The sequence below is a fragment of the Nerophis lumbriciformis genome, linkage group LG21, assembly GCF_033978685.3.
Source record: "Nerophis lumbriciformis linkage group LG21, RoL_Nlum_v2.1, whole genome shotgun sequence".
NCBI classification, from domain to species: domain Eukaryota; kingdom Metazoa; phylum Chordata; class Actinopteri; order Syngnathiformes; family Syngnathidae; genus Nerophis; species Nerophis lumbriciformis.
Genome location: NC_084568.2, coordinates 37,336,249 through 37,351,636, shown reverse-complemented (window position 1 = coordinate 37,351,636; position 15,388 = coordinate 37,336,249). Strand labels below are relative to the sequence as shown.

At 39.8% G+C, this 15,388-nt stretch overlaps 1 long non-coding RNA gene across 1 annotated transcript in view; it reads right to left on the bottom strand.

Annotated features, from left to right (window-relative positions):
• Positions 1 to 15,388, bottom strand: part of LOC133621311 (uncharacterized) — a 314,364-nt gene that overhangs the window by 169,660 nt on the left and 129,316 nt on the right. The gene's annotated exons all lie outside the window — the stretch shown is intronic.

The following is a 15,388-nucleotide window of genomic DNA, read 5'->3' as shown; positions in this document are numbered from 1 at the left end:
TTTCAAAAACTGTAAGCCATGATCATCAAAATTATAACAAGAAAAGTCTTGACATATCTCACTTTGCATGTAATAAATTAATATCACATATTCGTTTCACTTTTGTTTTTTTGTCCTGTCCAGCTTCTCAGACAAATCATATAGTAGATGTAGATAATCTATATCAACTGTTCACATTGACTTTACAAAAGAGAAGTGTAGGATACTTCTCTTGTTGCCTTATTTGTATTTGACTTTATTAAATGTATTTATATTATCATTTAGTACAGCCAGGCCAGAGCAGGAGGGGATAGAAAGAGAAAAAAAAGGAAGACAGAGGGGGAAATTGTGGGGACAAGAGGGGGATTAGACAGAGAGACAACAGCAAACATAACAATAACAACAACAACAATAGAGCAACATCAGCAAATACGACGTGTACAAATATGATGGTAAAAGTAATAGCAAAGAAGCAATTAGCAAAATAAATATTAATACAGAAATGACAATGAGCATTATTACACTACAAATGGAGCAATACAAATAACAATAGAAATATCACTATTGATAATGAACAATACCAATAATTTACCTTTATTATCAACAATACAGTTGTTCAAATGCAACAATACATATATGTAATGATAATTAGAGATACAAGAGAATGCAGAAAAATGGAGGGGAAGAAAGAGAAGCAACCTACATTAACCTTGTAGATTGTTATAGTAACAATAAGTTAAGCTTTGTCAGTGTGCCATGTGTTACCCAGTTTACCCTAGGGCAGGGGTCGGCAACCCAAAATGTTGAAAGAGCCTTATTGGACCAAAAATACAAAAACAAATCTGTCTGGAGCCGCAAAAAATTAAAAGCCATATTACATACAGATAGTGTGTCATGACATATACAATTAATCAAGAGGACTTAAAGGAAACTAAATGAGCTCAAATATAGCTACAAATGAGGCATAATGATGCAATATGGACATATTGCTAGCCTAAATAGCATGTTAGCATCGATTAGCTTGCAGTGACCAAACATGTCTGATTAGCACTCCACACAAGTCAATAACATCAACAAAACTCACCTTTGTGCATTCATGTACAACGTTAAAAGTTTGGTGGACAAAATGAGACAGAAAAAGAAGTGGCATAAAACACGTCTTAGAAAGTCAGAGAAAGTTTTACATGTAAACAAACTACGGTGAGTTCAAGGATCGCCAAAATTAGTAGGACAAAACGGCGCTCGCCATATACTCGAATCAGTGAAGCATCCATCCCATCCATTTTCTACCGCTTGTCCCTTTTGGAGTTGCGGGATGTTTAATATAAGCAGTGTGCTTTATAACAATTAGGGAGGTTTGTGTCATGTTTGTCCTCCTACATAAACCATATTAAAACAAACAAAAATAAATTTCCCCTCATCTTTTTCCATTTTTCATACATTTTTGAAAAAGCTCCAGAGAGCCACTAGGGCGGCGCTAAAGAGCCGTATGCGGCTCTAGAGCCACGGGTTGCCGACCGCCGCCCTAGGGTAACAACGTTAATTTATGTTTGATGAAACGTGATTATGTGCTTGAGTGTATGTATGTATATGTACTTGTATATGTACAGAATGTGTATATGTATGTTTGTACAGTGAATGTATATGTACAGTATGTGTATATGTATGTTTGTACAGTGAATGTATATGTACATGTATGTGTATATTTGTGTTTGTACAGTGAATGTAAATGTACAGTATGTGTATGTTTGTACAGTGAATGTATATGTACAGAATGTGTATATGTATGTTTGTACAGTGAATGTATATGTACATGTATGTGTATATGTATGTTTGTACAGTGAGTGTATATGTACAGAATGTGTATATGTATGTTTGTACAGTGAATGTATATGTACATGTATGTGTATATGTATGTTTGTACAGTGAATGTATATGTACATGTATGTGTATATGTATGTTTGTACAGTGAATGTATATGTACATGTATGTGTATATTTGTGTTTGTACAGTGAATGTATATGTACATGTATGTGTATATGTATGTTTGTATAGTGAATGTATACGTACATGTATGTGTATATGTATGTTTGTACAGTGAATGTATATGTACTTGTATGTGTATATGTATGTTTGTACAGTGAATGTATATGTACATGTATGTGTATATGTATGTTTGTACAGTGAATGTATATGTACATGTATGTGTATATGTGTGTTTGTACAGTGAATGTATATGTACATGTATGTGTATGTGTGTGTACAGTGAATGTATATGTACATGAATGTGTATATGTATGTTTGTACAGTGAATGTATATGTACATGTGTGTGTATATGTATGTTTGTACAGTGAATGTATATGTACATGTATGTGTATGTGTGTGTACAGTGAATGTATATGTACATGTATGTGTATATGTATGTTTGTACAGTGAATGTATATGTACATGTGTGTGTATATGTATGTTTGTACAGTGAATGTATATGTACAGTATGTGTATATGTATGTTTGTACAGTGAATGTATATGTACATGTACTGTATGTGTATATGTATGTTTGTACAGTGAATGTATATGTACATGTATGTGTATATGTATGTTTGTACAGTGAATGTATATGTACAGTATGTGTATATGTATGTTTGTACTGTGAATGTATATGTATATGTACATGTGTGTGTATATGTATGTTTGTACAGTGAATTATATGTACATGTATGTGTTTACGTATGTTTGTATAGTGAATTATATGTACAGTATGTGTATATGTATGTTTGTACTGTGAATGTATATGTATATGTACATGTGTGTGTATATGTATATGTACATGTGTGTGTATATGTATGTTTGTACAGTGAATGATATGTACATGTATGTGTATATGTATGTTTGTACAGTGAATGTTTATGTACATGTATGTGTATATGTATGTTTGTACAGTTAATTATATGTACAGTATGTGTATAAGTATGTTTGTATAGTGAATGTATATGTACATGTATGTGTATATGTATGTTTGTATAGTGAATGTATATGTACATGTATGTGTATATGTGTGTTTGTACAGTGAATGTATATGTACAGTATGTGTATATGTATGTTTGTACAGTGAATGTATATGTACAGTATGTGTATATGTATGTTTGTACTGTGAATGTATATGTATATGTGTGTGTATATGTATGTTTGTACAGTGAATTATATGTACATGTATGTGTATACGTATGTTTGTACAGTGAATTATATGTACAGTATGTGTATATGTATGTTTGTACAGTGAATGTATATGTACATGTATGTGTATATGTATGTTTGTACAGTGAATGTATATGTACAGTATGTGTATATGTATATGTATGTTTATTATTGACATTATTTACACATTATTATGACTGTTTCAGTCACTATGTTATTTAGTCACTAGAGTAATCACAACTTATGTTCACATCCACAGGAACCACATGGGTTAGCCTACTCTATAGAGTATTTACAACCTTACTAGAGTTCACTTCACAGCCACAGATGGTTCATCTACTTATTGACATTATTTACACATGACTTTGGTTCATTCACACATTATTTGGGTATTTTTGCTTTGATGTTTTTGACATGAGCCTTCCTGGCACATTTCTGAGCAGCTTGCATTTTCATTTTTGTTTTTGCTTTTGTGGATTCTGCCTTGGATTCTATAGCCAGTTTCTGTCCCTTTGACTCCCTCTTCACTTCTAACCGCTCTAAATGCAGAAAATCATAAAGAGTACAAACAATGTTTATTCTATTAGCTAACTTCCTTTATGTGAATGGCAATTTGTGTTTTATAGCATGAAATAAATATATTGCGGTCGTATTGTTTGTTTCAAAATGATTCAACTATTCAATGTTGAAATATAAAGAGTAGAAATAATGAACAAAATGTCAGCTACTGTTTTGTTGTAGAACACCAATGATAATGAAAGTTAGCATTTAGACAGGCTATACTGTAGCAAAAGTCCTCACAATCATGTGTTCTTAAAGGTGTATTAAACCTCTTCCACTTTGGATTTGGGCTTACATGGTAAACAAGTCAAATGAATGTTTTATCCAGACGCATACACATACTTGCCAACCCTCCCGAAATTCAGCGACTCTCCCGAAAACCTCCCGGGACAAATTTTCTCCCGAAAATCTCCCGAAATTCATGCGGACCTGAGTGACGTGTCGACAGCCTGTTTTCACGTCCGTAAAGCAGTTCGTCTGCCGTAAACAGCAATGTTGTGACACTCTTAAACAGGACAATACTGCCATCTGCTGTACATGTATATGTGACAATAACATCTCGGGCTTTTAGAGAGTGCAGTGCACAACTGCGCACACAATAAGGAGACGAAGCAGAATGCATCATCAGAGAGGGTGTTCAGCATGGTTAGAAAAATAGTGACAGAGAATAGAACAAGGATGGACAATTCAACCCTTAACTCAACAATGAGTAGATGAGTGTTATGTGTGTGTAAATGCGGAAATAAATGAACACTGAAATTCAAATATTTTTCTTATTTATATATATATATATATATATATATATATATATAATAAAATAAATATATATATATATATATTAGAGATGCGCGGTTTGCGGGCACAACCGCGGAGTCCGCGGATTATCCGCGGATCGGGCGGATGAAATTAAAAAAAATTAGATTTTATCCACGGGTCGGGTCGGGTCGGGTGGTTGAAATTAAAAAAAATTAGATTTTAAATAGATTCAGGCGGGTGGCAGTTAAACCAATTCGGAAATATATATACATAGTTAAATGTTGTTACCCACATACGAAAAACGAGCAGGCACCTGCAGCATATGCCACAACAGAAGAAGAAAAAAAAAAGAGATGGACACTTTTACGGAGCGGAGAAGGGACGCCTCGCCGGGGTCCGGGACCGAGGCCCCTTCCCCCGAGAGGGCCCCACCGGGAGCCGTAGCTGAGGCGATCCGCGAGAAGGGCCCGACGCACGTCCAGGGTCACCACCGCGCCCACCGCACCGACACCCCGCCTCGTCCGCCTTCGCCGCGGCCGGCGTCACGCGCAGCAGGTAAGCAGCTTACCTGCCCGCCACCCCCGTGGCCGGGGGCTCGTAACAGGGGTCACTCCGCGCGCTCCGCCCGCGCAGCTTACCTGCCCGCCACCCCTGTTGCCGGGGGCGCGTAACAGGGGTCACTCCGCGCGCAGTGCGCTCACGAAAGGGGTGGGGCTCACCCTGGTTGATATAGACAGCAGCTAGGACGGTGGCCATGGAAGTCGGAACCCGCTAAGGAGTGTGTAACAACCCACCTGCCGAATCAACTAGCCCTGAAAATGGATGGCGCTGGAGCGTCGGGCCCATATACCCGGCCGTCCCTGGCAGCGAGACGCGCTTGGAGGTGCGCTCAGCGCGGCTCCCATATGATTGCGCACTGGTGTGCGTCTGGGTCGTGACAGCGTGGCACGCGAATGTCTGTGCTGCATTGGATCAGTCTCCTTTCTTTAACAGGCAAAAGCTTTATAACCTCACTAATGCCTTGCATCGTCTATATTAGATATATAACAACGGGCGGATGGCGGGCGGATGCGGTTCTGATCAAATGTTAGATCGGGTGGATTGCGGATGGTTGACGACTTTCTGATGCGGTTGCGGATGAAATAATTGCCTATCCGCGCATCTCTAATATATATATATATAGCTAGAATTCACTGAAAGTCAAGTATTTCTTATATATATATATATATTTATATATATACATATATGAAATACTTGACTTGGTGAATTCTAGCTGTAAATATACTCCTCCCCTCTTAACCACGCCCCCAACCACGCCCCCCTGGGACCACGCCTCCCTCTCCCCCACCCCCCCACCCCCACCATCTCCCGAAATCGGAGGTCTCAAGGTTGGCAAGTATGCGCATACATGTGTCCAAATGTGACCAAGTAGACACATTGTGGGTTTCCTGGACGTGGTCTACATGGCTAAAAGAAACATCAAAGGAAGGAAATCATTCTGTCATCTTCCACTAGTTTTGTAAATATATAAATGGCCCGATTGAAATATTCCCTCGTCTTCTACGACTCTCTCCTCGTCATTTGGGATGTCTGTTGTGATGTCACTTCCTGGTTCCATGACCCGCCCTATCTTGCCTCTGATTGGCCTGTCCCCAATGTTTTACCCTAGTCTCAACCAATGGTGACTCATCATAGCAAACAACCAACCAATCATGGATGTTCTCATACGTAAACCAACCAATCATCATTAATGTTTCCCGTATAGTTTGTCCCCTGCTCGTGGAGTTACTTCGCTACGTAGCTTCCATTTTTAAGTTCATCATTTTTAATGGAAAACCGTGATTTTTACCACTGCCTCCGTAAACCGGAAGGGATTATCAAGAACCGTACTCATTACCGGAGGTGGGTAGTAACGCGCTACATTTACTCCGTTACATCTACTTGAGTAACTTTTGGGATAAATTGTACTTCTAAGAGTAGTTTTAATGCAACATACTTTTACTTTTACTTGAGTATATTTATAGAGAAGAAACGCTACTTTTACTCCGCTACTTTTATCTACATTCAGCTCGCTACTCGCTACTAATTTTTATCGATCTGTTAATGCACGCTTTGTTTGTTTTGGTCTGTCAGACAGACCTTCATAGTGCCTGCGTTTCAACAAATACAGTCACTGGTGACGTTCACTCCGTTCCACCAATCAGATGCAGTCACTGGTGACGTTGGACCAATCAAACAGAGCCAGGGGTCACATGACCTGACTTAAACAAGTTGAAAAACTTATTGGGGTGTTACCATTTAGTGGTCAATTGTACGGAATATGTACTGTACTGTGCAATCTACGAATACAAGTTCCAATCAATCAATCAAAAGTGTGAAGGAAAAAAGACCATTTTTTATTTCAACCATACACCCCGTCAAAAGCCTAAAGACTGACTGCACAGTTCCTGTCTTCACAATAAAAGTGCCGCTCCATCGCGCCTGCGCTTTCAAAATAAGAGTCTCCGAAAGCCTGCGCAAACAAGCTAGCAAGCTACGGAGTTTGCCGCCAATGTATTTCTTGTAAAGTGTATAAAAACGAATATGGAAGCTGGACATATAAGATGCCAAAAACCAACCACTTTCATGTGGTATTAGACAGAAAGGAGGAACTTTTTTTCTCCTCCATTGGAAAACGTGGACGCTATCATCACTACTGTCTGATTACAATCAATGCAAGTCATCAGAATCAGGTAATACACCAACTTATATTCTTGTCTTCATGAAAGAAAGGAATCTATATGTGTTAAACATGCATGCATATTCATTAAAACACTATTAACATGTAAACAAAAACAGCAAAAAAAATAAATATAAATTATATACTGTATATATCAATGTATATATATATATGTATATATATATATATATATATATATGTGTGTGTATATATATATATATATATATATATGTATATATGTGTGTGTGTGTATATATATATATATATATATATATATATATATATATATATATATATATATATATATATATATATATATATATATATATATATATGATATGTGTGTGTATGTTACTCATCAGTTACTCAGTACTTGAGTAGTTGTTTTACAACATACTTTTTACTTTTACTCAAGTAAATATTTGGGTGACTACTCCTTACTTTTACTTGAGTAATAAATCTCTAAAGTAACAGTACTCTTACTTGAGTACAATTTCTGGCTACTCTACCCACCTCTGCTCATTACTGGAAAACTGTAGTTGTTGGCAGGTATGGCAAAGTGACTGATTAAGATTTTAACACACATTGTAGGTCGGAGAAAAAAAGATGGATTTCCGACTATCCATCCATCCATCCATTTTCTTCCGCTTATCCGAGGTGGGGTCACGGGGGAAGCAGCCTAAGCAGAGAAGCCCAGACTTCCCTCTCCCCAGCCACTTGGTCCAGCTCCTCCCGGGGGATCCCGAGGCGTTCCCAGGCCAGCCGGGAGACATAGTCTTCCCAACGTGTCCTGGGTCTTCCCCGTGGCCTCCTGCCGGTCGGACGTGCCCTAAACACCTCCCTACCGTCTCAGTGGCCTAGTGGTTAGAGTGTCCGCCCTGAGATGGGTAGGTTGTGAGTTCAAACCCCGGCCGAGTCATACCAAAGACTATAAAAATGGGAGACATTACCTCCCTGCTTGGCACTCAGCATCAAGGGTTGGAATTGGGGGTTATCCATCCATCCATCCATCCATCTTCTTCCGCTTATCCGAGGTCGGGTCGCGGGGGCAGCAGCTTAAGCAGGGAAGCCCAGACTTCCCTCTCCCCAGCCACTTCGTCCAGCTCCTCCCGGGGGATCCCGAGGCGTTCCCAGGCCAGCCGGGAGAGATAGTCTTCCCAGCGTGTCCTGGGTCTTCCCCGTGGCCTCCTACCGGTCGGACGTGCCCGAAACACCTTCCTAGGGAGGCGTTCGGGTGGCATCTTGACCAGATGCCCGAACCACCTCATCTGGCTCCTCTCCATGTGGAGGAGCAGCGGTTTTACTCGGAGTTCCTCCCGGATGACAGAGCTTCTCACCCTATCTCTAAGGGAGAGACCCACCACCCGGTGGAGGAAACTCATTTGGGCCGTTTGTACCCGTGATCTTGTCCTTTCGCTCATAACCCAAAGCTCATGACCATAGGTGAGGATGGGAACGTAGATCGACCGCTAAATTGAAAGCATTGCCTTCCGGCTCAGCTCCTTCTTCACCACAACGGATCGATACAGCGTCCGCATTACTGAAGACGCCGCACCGAGTGGGGCGGGAAGAGTGGATTTCCGACTAGAGACGTAAAAATCCCATGCCTGGACTTCCATTTGAGATGTGGCTGTGGAAGTTTAATGAAAGCACAATCCCCCATAGAAGTGTCAGCCGCACCCTCTGCAACACAAACAGAGAGACTGAGGAATCAAGGCCTAAATGAGGGTCGACACTCCTTTCTCTCACAATCCATTTCCCTCCACGCCGCCACCTAATAATCTTCCTCCATCTCGCCACTGGCCCACAATGGAAGACGACACCGGCAACAATACTCATTTAGTTTCTGTCCGTCTCCCGCGGACGGCCATGCGGACCGCCGCTGACCTCCCGTGCCGGCGCCGAAATCACCCCACCTGGCGCCGCAGAACGGAAGCTAACTCTCTAGCCCAAGTGTGCGATCATTAGCACATCCAGAGCGCTTCTTCGGACGCCGCCGACAAGCGGGAACGCGTGCGATTAAACGGGAAACCTGGCAGCGTCCTTCTCTCCCCCCCCCGGGCCCCTTACAGATTATGGCTTGACATTTGGAGTCAGAGCTGGTGAAATGTCAGACGGGTTATGACAGGAATGGTGATAGGCAGATTATGACTGACCTCTGACCTGCGACGTCTGAAAGGTCACGGCTCACTCAACTGCTCTCTGGCTAATGTGCTTTCACATCACGGACTAAAAGAAAGCTGGAAGAATTCAGAGGGATTGTTTGCGATACAGACCGTTTCTTCATAAGGGTTCGTCTTCCATTGATAAACTGAGATTCAACAACAAATACTTTGGTAGAACATCTCTGAAGGTTCTGGACTCCCGTCTCCATGCCTTGTATTGCTCAAAGATGCGGTCTTTATATCAGCGGTCTGAGAGGATGGTGACTAACGGTTTATGAAAACAAAAACAAACTAGACATGGAACTGGAGCAGTGGTTCTTAACTTTGTTGGAGGTACCGAACCCCACCAGTTTCATATGCGCATTCACCGAACCCTTCTTTAGTGAAAAAAAAATATATATATATACCGTATTTTTCGGAGTATAAGTCGCACCGGCCGAAAATGCATAATAAAGAAGGAAAAAAACATATATAAGTCGCACTGGAGTATAAGTCACATTTTTTGGGGAAATGTATTTAAGTTAAAGTTAAGTAGCAATGATTGTCACACACACACACGAGGTGTGGTGAAATTTGTCCTCTGCATTTGACCCATCCCCTTGTTCACCCCCTGGGATGTGAGGGGAGCAGTGAGCAGCAGCGGTGCCACGCCCGGGAATCATTTTTGGTGATTTAACGCCCAATTCCAAGCCTTGATGCTGAGTGCCAAGCAGGGAGGTAATGGCTCCCATTTTTATAGTCTTTGGTATGACTCGGCCGGGGTTTGAACTCACAACCTACCCATCTCAGGGCGGACACTCTAACCACTAGGCCACTGAGTAGGTAGTATTTAATAAAAGCCAACAGCAAGAATAGACATTTGAAAGGCAATTTAAAATAAATGAAGAAAAGTGAACAACAGGCTGAATAAGTGTACGTTATATGAGGCATAAATAACCAACTGGTATGTTAACGTAACATATTATGGTAAGAGTCATTCAAATAACTATAACATATAGAACATGCTATACAATCTGTCACTCCTAATCGCTAAATCCCATGAAATCTTATACGTCTAGTCTCTTACGTGAATGAGATCAATAATAATATTTGATATTTTACGCTAATGTGTTAATCATTTCACACATAAGTCGCTCCTGAGCAGAGGTGGGTAGTAACGCGCTACATTTACTCCGTTACATCTACTTGAGTAACTTTTGGGATAAATTGTACTTCTAAGAGTAGTTTTAATGCAACTTACTTTTACTTTTACTTGAGTATATTTATAGAGAAGAAACGCTACTTTTACTCCGCTACTTTTATCTACATTCAGCTCGCTACTCGCTACTAATTTTTATCGATCTGTTAATGCACACTTTGTTTGTTTTGGTCTGTCAGACAGACCTTCAAAGTGCCTGCGTTACTGGTGACGTTTCACTCCGTTCCACCAATAAAATGCAGTCACTAGTGACGTTTGACTCCGTTCCACCAATCAAATGCAGTCACCGGTGACGTTGGACCAATCAAACAGAGCCAGGCGGTCACATGACCTGACTTAAAGAAGTTGAAAAACTTATTGGGGTGTTACCATTTAGTGGTCAATTGTACGGAATAAGTACTGTACTGTGCAATCTACTAATACAAGTTTCAATCAATCAATCAAAAGTGTGAAGGAAAAAAAGACACGTTTTTATTTCAACCGTACATCCCGTCAAAAGCCTAAAGACTGACTGCACAGTTCCTGTCTTCACAATAAAAGTGCCGCTCCATCGCGCCTGCACTTACAAAATAAGAGTCTCCGAAAGCCAGCGCAAACAAGCTAGCAAGCTACGGAATTTGCCGCCAATGTATTTCTTGTAAAGTGTGTGAAAACGAATATGGAAGCTGGACAAATAAAATGCCAAAAACCAACCACTTTCATGTGGTATTAGACAGAAAGGAGGAACTTTTCTTCTCCTCCATTTGAAAACGTGGACGTTTGTCATCACTACTGTCTGATTACAATCAATGCAAGTCATCAGAATCAGGTAATACACCAACTTATATTCTTGTCTTCATGAAAGAAAGGAATCCGTATGTTAAACATGCATGTATATTCATTAAAACACCTTTAACATGTAAACAAAAACGGCAAACTAAATAAATATAAATGATATACTGTATACATCAATTTATGTGTATATAAATATATATATATATATATATATATATATACATACATATATATATAAATACATATATATATATATATAAATACATACATATATATATATATATATATATATATATATATATATATATATATATATATATATATATATATATATATATATATATGTGTGTGTATGTTACTCATCAGTTACTCAGTACTTGAGTAGTTTTTTCACAACATACTTTTTACTTTTACTCAAGTAAATATTTGGGTGACTACTCATTACTTTTACTTGAGTAATAAATCTCTAAAGTAACAGTACTCTTACTTGAGTACAATTTCTGGCCACTCTACCCACCTCTGCTCCTGAGTATAAGTCGCACTCCCGACCAAACTATGAAAAAAACTGCCACTTATAGTCCGAAAAATACGGTATATTTTTTTAAAATTCAAGATAAAATGATATGTTTTTTTACTGGTGCACAAAATGAAGCGTGCATGAACATCACCTCGTTCAAAGAACAAAACCAACACAGTGCATGAACTCACAACAAAGTACACACCTGCAAATTAGATGGAAAATCAGAGGGAACATTGTTTGTGTCATGTCTGTGATCATGTTTTGTTTAGTTATGTTTTGCTTGGTTTTTAGACACTTTTTAGTTCTTGTCTTCACTCCCTTTGTCACCATAGTAACCATTAGTTTCACCTGGTTCACATCGTCATGTCACGCACCTGTCTCACGTTTTCACATTTGGAGTCACGTACCTGTTTTCACTAATCATGTCATCAGTATTTAAGCCTGTAGTTGCCAGGCAGTCAGCCTGGCGACATCACTCTTGACACACTCCTGACACTCTGTTTCATGTTCATAGTCCATGCTGCCCTGTTCACATCATCGCAAGTAAGTTTTGTTGATTAATGCCACAGTTAGTGTCTTTTGGGTTTTTTGTCCATAGTTCTGCCTTTGTGCGAGTTTTTGTTTTTATAGCCAAGTTTTGTACTTCCGCCCTTGTGCGCGCCTTTTGTTTATTCCTTTTTTTAGTCTATTATTAAATCATGTATTTTACTTCACGCCCTGTCCGGTCCAATTCTTTTGCACTATGGGAAAACAAACCACACCAAAGTTAAAGTCTTGACAGTTTGGGGGTATCCATAATACGCCGATAGGGAGAAGTTTTTATTTACACGATGAGTCGGGTGTGTCCTGACCTCCGCCGAACCCCTGAGCCTGACTCACCGAACCCCTAGGGTTCCATCGAACCCAGGTTAAGAACCACTGAACTAGAGCCAAACCGAAATTGGAATTGGCCAATTAAACGCGGAATTTGACATAAATGTGCCTGAAATGCCGTCACCCTGAGAAGAAAGGAACTTTTGTGTGGGGAAATCAAGCGTCACTCGTCTCCCGAAGCCCTCGAGCGCCCCCTACCCGACTAAACTATGTCGAAAAGGCCCCTTGAAACATTGGCTGGACAGGAGACCACATCTCATCTGCTTACGTCACCCATGTAAGCCTCCACCAGAAAACATAGCGACCATCAATCAAGCCCCCTAAAGAACACGCTTGCAGCCTTCACAATAAAAGTTTTGTGCGCAACTTCCTGTGTGACCGCGCTCACAAAATAAAGGTTTCAGAAAAGGAGCTTACATAAGTCATTTGTACTTAAAAGCACTCATTTAAGTTACACAATTATTATGCTTAGACTTCAAATATTGGTCAAAACTGTCTAATTATATATTGCATCAATAAAAGGATTTATTAACAAACATTTGTTTTGATTAAAGAACACGAGTGCTGATAAACCTTATATTGATGTTTAAAGATCGTACACTTTTTTCGATTCTAATTCAGAGCTTTAGGGATCATATTGAAGTTTTATTTGATAAATAACTGATGAATGGATTATTGGAGTGTACAGGGAAACCTCGATTTATGAACCCCGCACTTTCCCGTTTACAAACACCAGACCAAATTAAAATATGCTTTGGTGTACGAACATTTTCTCAGCGTATGAACATTTCATCCACCCATTGTGCGTCTCAAAAAGCCCCCATTTTGTTGCCGGCAGCACATCCATTGTGGGCGGGCTGATCGATCTCCGCTGCTCATTCAGTCAATTGAGCAGTGTTGTTTTAGCTACTTTGTGTGTGTTTTAAGCCTTTTACAACATCTTTCAAGTTGGGTTAGCTTCATATGAGTCCAAACAAGCAATAAAAAGGGGTTGTGTGGTTTGTAAGATTCAGTTTATTTATTTTATTCCTAATTGTCGTAGCGATCTGGCCGGTAAAGGTAAAGAGTTTTGTGATTTTAAACAGTGGGAGCACCACAGGGCTAGTGACAGTGTGTGTGCATGTCAGCAGGGCAGCTGAAAATAAGGACAGTTCAGACGTTGTTGTTTTGTTATTAAATGGAAAGTAGCCCCATCACTTTGTTTAATACAGAGCAGTGTTTCCTAAAATATCGGTCAGCGGTACTCAGGTGTAATACACGTGTCCACCACTTGTGGCAATAACAGCAGCATCAAACATACAGAAGAAGCCTGGACCTCAAGTCAAAGAGAAGTTGAAGCTGTATTTTCATTCAAACTTTCATTTTTTGGCTTGTAAAACATATACAGTCAGTACTAGGAACATTATTCCAAAAACTCCAAATGGGGAGCAAACCCACAAACAATCAGGACTACCTGATACGTCTGGGTCGCACTGTTTTGCGGTGTTCGTTTTCCCAAGAAGCAGAAGGACGTCGGGAAGCAGAGCGCAGGTAAGAAGGTGATTTTTACTGACAAAGCTTAACCTATTGTTACTATAACAATCTACAAGGTTAATATAGGTCTTTCTTCCCCTCCATTTTTCTGCTTTCTTTTGTATCTCTAGTTATCATTACATATATGTATTGTTGCATTTGAACAACTGTATTGTTGATAATAAAGGTCAATTATTGGTATTGTTCGCTATTTCTATTGGTATTTGTATTGCTCCATTTGTAGTGTAATAATGCTCATTGTCATTTCTGTATTATTATTTATTTCACAAACTGCTTCTTTGCTATTACTTTTACCATCATATTGGTACATATCCTTTTTGCTGATGTTGCTCTATTGTTGTTGTTGTTATTGTTATGTTTGCTGTTGTTGTCTCTCTGTCTAATCCCCCTCTTGTCCCCACAATTTCCTCCTCTGTATCCTTTTTTTCTCTTTCTATCCCCTCCTGCTCCGGCCCGGCTGCACCAAATGATAATATAAATACATTTAATAATGCAAATAAGACAACAAGAGAAGTACCCTACTCTTCTCTTTTGGCACGGGAAGCTACGGCAAAGCTTAAAGGGGAACATTATCACAATTTCAGAAGGGTTAAAACCATTAAAAATCAGTTCCCAGTGGCTTATTATATTTTTCGAAGTTTTTTTAAAAATTTTACCCATCGCGCAATATCCCTAAAAAAAGCTTCAAAGTGCCTGATTTTAACCACCCGTCCATTTTCCTGTGACGTCACATAGCGAAGCCAACACAAACAAACATGGCGGAAAGAACAAGCAAGCTATAGCGACATTAGCTCGGATTCAGACTCGGATTTCAGCGCCTTAAGCGATTCAACAGATTACGCATGTATTGAAACGGATGGTTGTAGTGTGGAGGCAGGTAGCGAAAACGAAATTGAAGAAGAAACTGAAGCTATTGAGCCATATCGGTTTGAACCGTATGCAAGCGAAACCGACGAAAACGACACGACAGCCAGCGACACGGGAGAAAGCGAGGACGAATTCGGCGATCGCCTTCTAACCAACGGTTGGTATGTGTTTGTTTGGCATTAAAGGAAACTAACAACTATGAACTAGGTTTACAGCATATGAAATACATTTGGCAACAACATGCAC